Below are 11,559 nucleotides of genomic sequence, written 5' to 3' on the forward strand. Positions count from 1 at the left end.
AGAGAGCAGAGTGGAGGAGTAGCAGCAACAATGACTACAGAGAGGAATCTTTCCCCTCCTTATCCACCCCAGGCTGGGTGCAGCATTCACACCCATAATCCCAGTGGATCATGAGGTAATCACAAACTCTGGAAGTCTGCCCCACGATTGCATGAGGCTTTGGGGAGACAAAAACCCACATGCCATAACACATTTTCTAGTTCTTGTTCTACCCCTTCTATAAATTGGAGGGCTTCTGTGTGTTCCAAGGGGATGTGGGAAAGCCATCCAACCTCAGCCCAGATCCATGCCTGGCCCAGCCCAATGAGACTGAGGAGTAGATGAAGCTTTAATTTCATTAATAATATAAGATTTATAGTGTATATGGTAAAATGTCATCACCAGTTTTTAAATATCTGGGTATTTGTTATATTAGTCTCTATACTTTTATTCTTTTTTCCTCTTTAAAGAATACAAAATGGTAATAGAAAAAATACAGCATTCATAACAATATAAAATTTCACTAAACAATGTAATAGGAATTCAACAATAGTTGCTGTATTGTATGATATTATCTTCAAATTAGTTGTTTAGGCTACCAAATATAAACATGCAAGATTGATTTAATGAAAAAGCAAAACAGGCTGAGGAGATAGCTTGGCAGTCTAAGCACATGACAAGCCCAAGGAACCATTTTCAATCCCCTGTAATGCATGCCATGCTGGCCCTGGAGCCCCAGCATGCTGTGCTGGCCACTGAAACCAGGCATGGTGGTGCATGCCTGTAATCCCAGTGCTGGGGAGGCTGAGACAGGAGGATCACTACAAGTCCAAGCTGCATACTGAGACCCTGTACCAACTAAGTAAATAAATAAATAGGACTAGAAACAAAACAATAACAAAAAAGTTGCAAGAAATTCAAATAAAAAAATAAGAATAAAGGGCCAGCCAAATAGCTCAGCTAATTAAAGTACCTGCAAGCAGGCGCAGGGCCTGGGGGTTCAATCCCTGGGCCTGCTATGCTAGCCCCACCCCCAGGGTGCATTGAGACAGCTATTGAGACTGGGCTTGGTGGCTTGCACCTGTAATCTCAGCTCTTGGGAGGCTAATAACAGGCAGGTCACTATGAGTCCGATCTAGTAGTGAGACACTGAACACCCTGTAGACCTTCCCTAAAATACAAAAAAAAAAAAGAATAAAAATAAAAAGTTTTAAGTATTAATTGCTCCTTTCAAAGATCAGCAGAAATCAGCAGTACAATTACACAAACTATCCTGCATATATGTATAAATATTTCTATTTCCTTTCTTTCTTTTGTCCTTTTCCTCATCCCAGTTTTTCCTTCACATTGGACAAGTTCTTTCCTTTTCACAGTGTCTAGTATACCTTTCTAATTTTACTGACTCTTTCAAGTTCTCACACTAGCGAGACAATATGATGTTTGCACATATGAATGTGATTGCCAATATAGTCTTACCAATATAGTATCTAGTTGCACCCATTTATCTACAAAATGTACACTTCTTAATATATAAAACACTCCCTAGAAGGAGTTGAAAAGACACATGGACTCCGAAGACCACAGTGGCAATTCATTACTTGCTGAATCTAAAGCTGTAACCAACCTAAAGCTCTGCCTGTCTCTGGCTGGAAAAAGAAGCTGGTACAAACTGAAGATGCTGAGAATTAGTCCAGAGCAGCTATGCAGGGGCAGCCAGAAAGTGGGAGTGGACAGATTTATTTTTAGAAACAGCCACCTTATTCATTTGTCTCACCCTTTGAAGTTTCTTATAATTGAAACTGTATCATTCATACAGCCTTGAATTTGACAGGGAGCATCAGAATTTGTCAGAGTTTTGCCAATTAGAGGAGTAGATCTTTACAGAAAATACAGTCTCTAACGTTGATGGCCATACAATGCCCTATTCAGACACAGCTGTCTGGGGCAGTGGGTGATGTCATTGGATGTTAATGCTCAACCTGGAAAGACTCAGGAATTCATACTGACATCTGCTGGACCCTTTGAATACTTCCTGGCCTAAGTTTGATCCAGGGACCCTGGAGCAGAACTCTCCACAGCCCTCTTGGAAGTTCTCTGACCTGGGGCGGGTTTGGCAGCCTGCTGAGATGTGCAACTTGAAATCAAATTTAAAATCTCTTGCTCACATTTAGCATAATCCCTCCATGGCAGAATGCAGAAGGACATCTAGGGTATAATTAACAATCACTATTCTATGACAGTTTCAGCAACACAAACGCCAATTTGCTTGTCAAATTCCAAAGAAAGAGGAAGGGACCATGTGGTAACCACACAAAACAAAGTCCTTGTTTTCAGGGCCCACTCAGCAATTGCTCTGTCCTTTGTGTAACAGAAAAGAAAATCTTGTCATTTCCTGGCCCACTGGGCCTTAGACACAAGCTCACTGTCTAAATATCTCTCCAGGGCCAGCCTGATAGCTCAAAGGACTAAAGTGCCTGCTTAGGCAGAGCATAGCGGTGCTGTACCAGCCCTGTCCCTGAGGGTGCACTGAGATGGTGATTGAGACTGGGTGTGGTGGCGCGCACCTGTGATCCCAGAACTTGGGAGGTTGAAAAGAGGAGAATCACTAAGAGTCTGATCTATGTAGTGAGACCTTGTAGACCCTGCCCTAAATATAGAAAAAAATGAAATGAAATGAAATAAAATAAATAAATATCTCTCCAGAGGGCTGAGGATGTAGCTCAGTGGTAGATTGCTTGCCTAGCATACACAAGGCCCTGAATTCAATCCCCAGGGCCACCAAAAACAGAACAAGTAACAACAAGAACAACAAACTCAGTTTGTTTATTTGGGCCAGTGAGATGGTGACACACACCTGTAATCCCAGTGCCGGGAAGCCGCAAATGGATCACTACACGTCCGAGCTGCATAGTGAGACACTGTACCAAATTCATAAATAAAAATAAAGAAATATATATCTTTCCAGAATCAAATTCTAATCAGACCTGGTTCTCTAGATCCATCAGGAATCCATAAGGATGCAAATATGAAGTAAGGAGCCAACAGCAGCCAGCCAGAAAGCTAAAAACAGCAGTTTCCTAGTAACTTGGGACATGCTGGATACATGTTCATTAAAAAGGATTGAGATGTCATCTGTAGATGGACCATATATTATGTTCCTCAAAATATGCTAATAACTTTGTAAAAGAAATCTCAAAAAGTCATTAAGCTATATTGCTGCATAATAAAGACAAGAGAGTATTGTAGTTGGATTGATGGGAAGCATTTTTTAAGAGAGAGATTATTTTTAAGACAATTTGAAATATTCCATTATAGTCTAAATATTGAAAACTAGCTCTATAGGTAACAATGGAATTACTATTTTTCCTAAAAAATGAAGAATTGTTCATAGTATGAATAATGATATTTGCATTCCTTTAAACTTATCTTCTCCCAATGAAAGTAATAATTGCATGATTTGAGTTGAAATAGAATTTCAAGAACTTGTGTTCTTATTTGTCTGTTGTTAGAAGAGAGCCAGTTCTCATTCTTCCTGCTCAGGAAGCAGGGAGGGGAGGAGGTATGCATTAACTGAAGTTCTAGGCAGTTCATCTTCACCCTTGTATTTCACTGTCACAGGTATTATTCTGTCCTTTCACATATGAAAAGCTTTGTCTCAAAGAGGGTACATATATTTCTCCAGAGTGCTCCAAAGGAGCACCATTTCGTGTGGCACCAAAGTCTGTGTTCTTTCCCTTATATCACCATGTGTGCAGCTGCTTATCATTTCCTGGTGGAAACAAGTTACCGCCAAGACCTCCACTGTAAACCTAAACAACTCAGTGTATGTAATGCTAATGTCCAACTCTTGTACCAACTCCTTGTGCTCTGATGTGAGAGTCAAGAGGTGAAAAGGCAGAATGGTCACTAGATGTTGCTTTGGCTTTATGGTCAGCATAGGCATGGATCCAATGCCATGGGACAGTGGAGAGGGACCCATCCAGCCTGGCCTGACTGAAGAACATTAGCCTAAATTCCAGTGCCATTGAGTCTACTTAGCTTATACTCCAACAAGTTTCCAACCAGCTCTGCCTTCCCTGGACGTAGGAAAATGACTGCTAATGTCACTTGGGTGCATCCACCTGCACTGATCTTGCCTCAATATCTTAAAAACAACAACAGTAAAGCACACTTGAGAAACACTCTCATGATGAAATGTATGATCTAATGTATTCATCTTGTAAATGTTTATGGAGTGTCTTTTTTTGGTATCATAGACAGAATGCAAGTACAGCAGCCATCTAAATTTGGAAATACACTCCAATCAACCACTTTCTATTTAACCTAAGACTATTATGTACCATATCTGTAGCTTATCTGTAGAATGAGGAAAACACAGAGTCATATGGTTGTTATGAGAGTAGCAAATGGTACATGGTGTGCTAGCATAGAGCTACGTACACACACAGAATGCTAGATACAGCACAAAATGCTAGGTGTTATTTTTGTTATTTGATTCCATAACTGGTTATTGGTTATACTGATGTTCTACAGACTGGGATAGAGTTGGAAACAGAGAAATAGGAGAATAGAAGAGTGGAGAGTTGCTCTTGCCTGTGAGAAAGGTATATCAACTCTTGGAACAGAGCATATAAGGATGTAGAACAGGTGAGATTCTCTGATAAAGGAGAGTAAACTGCTTTGGGAGCAACTTGTATATGAATATACTATGAACTTACTGTGAATGAATTATGAATTCACTATGAATTAAATTATAAAGAAAAGCTCTCAATAACAAAAGGTCTAAAGATGCTGGACACATAGGGCCTCCACCATTGCTCCACTAGGGTAAAGCCTTAACCTAGAGCTGCTGCTCTTCCTTCTTTGCACTCTTGCTCTTTGCTGCCACCATGAAAGTTTGCTTTCTGCTATGTGCTGCTCTGCCTTGGAGCCAGCTGAGTATGGACTGAAACCTCCAGTAACTGTGAGCTAAATAAACCTTTCCTTCCTTTATTTTGGTATCATGTATTTGTACCAGCAACGAGAGAAGAGTAACTAAGACACATTATTAATTAGTAATCTCTACCCATGGTGAGGAGGGAAGATTAGTGTGAAAAAGGTACTTGACCATTTGTCTCTGTGCCATTGTTTGCCTAATTCTGTTCTAAGATCTATTCTGCTATATTCAGAGTTTTAGTTTTAGTGTTTTGGTTCAAGTCCTTCTATACCACTCACCTGATTTTGTCTCTTTTTAGTCTTACATAATTTATAATACTTCCTTATATCAGAGCTGATATGTAATAGCACAGGTTTTACTTTTTTTTGTTAATTGCTCAAATTCAGTCTTGAAGGTTCACAGTAACATGATCTTGACCACATAAATATCGTGAACTTTGCTTTTGTTGTTTCAGCCATTTGGAGCCTAAAGCACCTATTTTGAATTAGACACATAGTATCTATCATTGCCAATAATTTGGCAGTCAGAAAAGTATATATATATATATATGGAGGCTAGTGAATTTAAGTAGTTTTTCACAAATGATGATCTGGGATACAGAATTTGATATTTTTGATTATGGAGTGTGAACTTCATTTCTTACCACTCACTGTGTTCTGGAGACTGCTATTGTCAATACTTGGTTCCAGCATAGGTAGGATACGAAACTTATAGTGTTTTAACAAAGACTATTGGGAGAGATGGAGAAGTTAACAAGAAAGTGAAGCAGGGGCCAGGGAGATGGCTCAATGGAATAAGCGCTTCCCTGGCAAGTACAAAGGCCTGAGTTCAATCCCCGGTTCCACTGGAAAAAAAAAAAAAAGTGAAGCAAGATTCCATAAAGGGGTGGCCAAGTGAAAATTAAGTCAGAGGGGCTGGGGAGATGGTTCAGTGGAATATGTACTTCCCTGGCAAGCGCAAGGGCCTGAGTTCAATCCCCGGTTCCGGAAAAAAAAAATAAAAAAGTGAAGCAAGATTCCATAAAGGGGTGGCCAAGTGAAAATTAAGTCAGAGGGGCTGGGGAGATGGCTCAGTGGAATATGTACTTCCCTGGCAAGCGCAAGGGCCTGAGTTCAATCCCCAGTTCCGGAAAAAAAAAATAATAAGTCAGAGACATCTTCTAACCCACTTCTATATTTCTATGGAGCTATGAGAACAAGGCTGGACTGATCTCAGCAGCATGGGCAAGGAAGATTTGGAACTACATAGCAGGCATGGCAGAATATTTTGCATACTTAGAACTATGAGTTCGAGATTCAGGTCATGGGTAGGACTAGTTGGACTCAAGCAGATAAGGAACCTATTTAACTACTGGAGAGTAGTACATGGTTTCACCTTTGTGGGTCCTTGTTCTTCATCAAGTACACAAGAAAGAAAGAAAGAAGCCAGCTTGGCCTCCCATTAGAGAATTTGTCTTGCCAAGGAGCAGAGTTCCACGCATTTTCATTACAACAGCATGAATGATATAAGATATAGTGATTCATTCTCATGAGAATGTTTTCAATGGAGAACAGTGAATAAATTATAGAACACATCTTATGAAAGGCTTCACTGAGTTAGCAAGGGTATAACAAGGTGTGAAGCTGTAATAGAAAATAGCCTCCAGCCAATACATTTCAGTTTCTTAGTTACCCAGGTAAATAGCTCCTGTTACAGTTCCTGTTTCTACAGTCTTCTAGCAATGGCTGGGTGCTGTGATGCACATTGTGAGAACAAATCAGACAGCCAAGTAATCTGCTACTTGTTTGCAACCCCATTAAAACCTCCCTTTCTGAATCTTCAAGGCCTGACACTTTGGAAGATAATTGATTCCTCATCAGTGCCTGTTGGATGGTAAATAAATAAATCTGCCTCCAACTCTGGGGTGACATTTCAGTGTTTCTGCTTGCCATTGCAAAACAAATGGAAGTGGAAATCTAAGAGGAGGGCTTCTGCCATGGGGCCATTTGCTAAACTAGATTTTAAAAAAGCTGCAATTTTCAGAGCGTCACACACTACTACTGAGTTAAAACAAAGTGCACACCCTGCTGGATGGATAGTCTAAAGAGAAGGAATAAAAATAGTTTGGAACTCTAAAGGATTCCACATTCACTTTAAGGATAAGTAGAAACATATCCAAGAATCTGACCCAGAGAACTGAGAGGAAAACTGCTTGTCTTGATCTCAGCACTGATAGAAAGGGAAATTTGTTTTACAAGATGGCCTGCACATGAGTTTTCAGCCTGAATTCACAGTATCAAAGTGATTTTAAAGAGCCTCCAGGCCAAGAAGTTTGATTAAAGTAGTACTTTAATCAGATGAAATTAAAATTCTCTGTGGAAAAAACAATTTCAAAGGAGTCAAATCATTTCCACAAAGTTCCGAGACATATATACTCAGTCAAAAATATTCTTAAGAAACAACAGGAAATAAAGCCTCTGAGAAATAAATAAAAGAGAAAATTAGAACTAGACCCATATAGAATACAGATACCTAAATCATATATACAGTATACATATCAATACTTATTTTGGGACAGTAAAAGAGGAATTGAAAATACTAGAGAAGAGCAAGATTATTAAGAATGACCACATAGATTTAACATAGAAGTAACAGAGTAGCCACTATTAATTTAAAATAAAATAATATAAAGGATAATTCAATAGATGGGGTTTCAAAGCAAATTAGAAACAGCTGAGTAGTGAATTGGAGACTGCACTGGGTTGCCGCCGCTGCTGTCACCATTGTGCCAGCCCCTTGGGTCTCAGTGATGCTGGGTGACATTCCAGAATGGGAGACAAGACACTTTGGGAGCAGATTGGATCCAGCTTCATTCAACATTACTACCAGTTATTTGATAACAACAGAACCCAACTAGTCGCAATTTATATTGATGCATCATGCCTTCTATGGGAGGGACAGCAGTGCCAGGGGAAAGCTGCCATTGTGGAGAAGTTGTCTAGCCTTCTGTTTCAGAAAATTCAGCACAGCACCACAGCACAGGACCTCAGCCTACACCACATAGCTGTATCATCAGCATGGCTGTGGGCCAGCTCAAGGCTGATGAAGAGCCCATCATGGGGTTCCACCAGATGTTCCTATGAAAGAATATCAATGATGCTTGGGTTTGCACCACTGATATGTTCAGGCTTGCCCTGCACAACGTCAGCTGACCTCCTCCCAGCCCAGTACTCATGCTGCTTCCTTCTCCCTCCTCTTCCTGATACTATCACAGTCCTCCAGATGCTCCAAATATCATACACAAGCAAGGAGGGCCGTGGTGGAAGTGGGTGCGGCGTGCTGCTGCCACCACAGTGTTGGGCATGATGTCTGGGTGCTAGACTAGTTGCATCTGACAGGAGAAATTTATGTTGTACCAATGCATGCCTTGGAAAGACTTAAGTAATGCAAAAGGTTGTCTTTTTATTTATTTTTTTTTAAATCTACTGACAAGTTGCTCTAGTAACCCAAAGAGTGAAGGAGAAAGCAGCTGCCTCACCACCCAAATATTGATTTGTTCAGATGTTTCAAAGCCTCATGGTACAATAAATCCACAAAATTTTTCTTAACAGTTTTTAAAAATAGTGAATTGAAGAACTGGAGGCTGTAACTTAAAGAAGTATACATCAGTGGATTTGATGGATAATGTGAAGAGGTCCACAAAAATTGAATTCATTCAGTAGGTTCAACATAGGTTGCATTCAGGAGAAGAAAAAGAGAACTATAGGACCAACAAATTCTAACACTGTTGAAGTACATTGCTCCTACTTTCAGAAGCTCTAATGATTTTTTCCAGAAGAATACGTAAAAAGGCATCTACAGATGGGCATAAAAATTGAAGTGCAGAACACTAAAGACAAGATCTCGATTTACACAGAGAAGAAGATATTACTTTAGAAGAAACAATCAGAAGAAGGATTGGTTTCTCAACAGGAAAAATGAAAGCTATAAGCACTAGATGACACTGTAAATGAAGTGGTCAGTGTTTTCTGCTCTCATAAGAACTTATCATAAATTAAGCAGCTTAAAACAACCCAAAGATGTTCTACCACCTGGTGAACTCTGTTGGTTTCTCTGCTCTGAATTTCACAAAGATGAAATAGGACTGTTACCTCTTGGCTATTACTAGGAGGCTCTGGGGAGGACCCACTTCCAAGCACACTCAGGATGTTAGGATAATCAATGTCCAGGCAGCTGTAGTACTGAAATGGTCTCTTTGCTGGTTGTCAGCTGGGTGTAGCTCTCAATCCTAGAGGCCTCTCTCTGGTCCTTGTACATTGGTCCTTTTATCTTAGGGTCAGTGATAATATGTCAGATTCTTCTCAAGATTAGAATCTTTTGGACTTTTCCTTTTCTATAACTCTCTTCTCCCTCTTTTGCTATATTTCTCTAAGTGAAGACAAAGAATGTTCTTTGCTTTCAAAGGCTTATATAGTTCGATTGCATCTATGTGGATACTCCAGGTTTCTCTCTAAAAATTTTAAAGATCAATAGCATTAATTACATGTACAAATTCTTTCTACAATATGACGTAATCCACTCACAGATTCCAAGCATCGGGATATAGATATTTTTTGGGGAGAGAACAACTTTATGCCTACCATATACTGAGAGAAAATATTTATTTGGAAATATTTTTCATTAATAAAGGGGGAATGGTATTTTTAGATAAATAATAACTAAGAGAATTTGTCATCCAGCAAATCCTATAACAAAAACTCTAAAGAAAATATTTTAATTAGAAGATATACAATCCTAGAAGGACATAAAACCAATTCCACAAGTGCATAAGGCTCTGATAACTTTTAATTTTTTAAATGTCAATCATCCAGGTTACAACTGAGCAGAATGACATTGGATCAAGCCCAGTCAAACAAATCACCCTTTCGTCTTAGGAAAGGATGCTCACTTAGGGCTCTGGAAAGGCCCTGTTCCTCTTTTAACATAGGGTCAACAGTTTGCTTGTGTGTTGTTGTAAGAGGGACCTATACGGCTGCCAGTTTGGTTGGTAAAACCTTATTATGACCTTGGGATGAAGAAATATGATCCTTCACAGGCAGAGTCTTTACCTAGAAGAAAAGAAGAACCAACCTCTGTTCTTGTGGTCCAAGACACTGTGGGCTCCTGGAGTGACCTGGGAAAGCCTCAAGAAAGTGACTCAGGGAGCTGATAAAGTTCTTCAGCACATGAGATAACACAAGACTCTTGAGATCCCCTTTTCTGGCCATGGTGTCCATTGTTTCATTGTGTAGTGATGTTGGAAAATCTCCCTTGGAAATAAGCTGCCTCTTATTGGTCTTTCATACAGGAGCCCCGTTGTACACAAATCAGTGATTTGGTTTGACTTCTCTTTTTCTGTATTCAATATTGAAAGTTCCTGGATTGAAGGCATGAAGCCCTCTCCTACATCATTGTCTGAATGCATGTCACCAAATGGAGCCAATATGACTTATTGGTCCATACAACCCCCTATCTTTATGAGTGCTGATCCCTTCTGTTAATTCCTAAAACACAGATGTGGCTACACCTGCCCTTTCATCCTAATATCTGGAATTTTTATCTTTGGAGAGCTACAGACATGGTAATACTACTACAAATGTGGTCAGACCCATCCTGCCCCTTTGTTGTGTCATTAAAGGCTTGTACCCTAAATTCAGGAAATAAATTGAGAATTATGTAGAGGCTCCATCAGCCATGACACCAAACTGGAAAATCTAACCATTATTGATTTGGGACCAAAAGGCTATCTTCATGATAAATATAACTCTATGCTTTCTGTACATACTTCCATTTTTTTACAACTTACTGTCTATGGTAATGATTCTGTAACCTAGGACAAAGGTGGTTTATCCACACCTTGACACTTCTTAGATAACAGCCCACTACAAACTGCCATCTAGAGGTTGTGACATTCTTTCCATCCACTCCAGATGAGACCAGGATAATTATCTAAAGAGGAAAGTCAAACTAAATTGAACTTTCATAATAGTACCTCCTATATCAAAGTGTGCACCAGCTATCCTTGTGTCTTTCTATAAGAGCCTCTTAACATTTTGTTTACCTCAGATGCCTACACATTCTAATACTTTAATACTACGTCAAAAGATATTTGCTTATTTGCCTGTCAATTTAACCCATTCCTGAAAACAGTCCCATGCTCTGGGTATATTAATTCAGGTCCTCCATGATCTCTACCCCCATAAGAAATTTACTGGCATACTCATTGCTGCTGTGGCTGCCATAGTTGTTCTGGCCACAGCTGCTACCGTGATTCCTTCTTTAACCCAATCTATACAGACTGATAAATAAGTTAACCAAGCCATTCTTAATGTCACAACAGCCCTTAATATTCAACAGTCTATTGATAAAAAAAATAGCTTCCCTAGGGCCAGAGAGACAGCTCAGCGGACTAAGCACCTGCTTAGGCAAGCACAGGGACTGGGGTTTGATCCCTTCATTCCCAGCACCACATGCTGTGCTGGCCCCACCCCTGAGTGCTCTGAGGGAACCACTGAGAGCAGGCATGGTGGTGCACACCTGTGGTCCTAGCGCTGGGAAGGCTGAAAGCAGGAGGATCACTATGAGTCTGAGCTGCATAATGAGACCCTGTACCAAATATATTTAAA

General features: G+C 39.9%; 1 pseudogene; it reads left to right on the forward strand.

Annotated features, from left to right (window-relative positions):
* The first annotated feature begins 7,723 nt into the window (after nucleotides 1–7,723).
* LOC101578794 lies at nucleotides 7,724–8,106 on the forward strand (annotated as a pseudogene).
* The last annotated feature ends 3,453 nt before the right edge of the window (nucleotides 8,107–11,559 follow it).

This window comes from Octodon degus, unplaced genomic scaffold (genome assembly GCF_000260255.1).
Source record: "Octodon degus isolate 3935 unplaced genomic scaffold, OctDeg1.0 scaffold00067, whole genome shotgun sequence".
In the NCBI taxonomy this organism is placed as follows: domain Eukaryota; kingdom Metazoa; phylum Chordata; class Mammalia; order Rodentia; family Octodontidae; genus Octodon; species Octodon degus.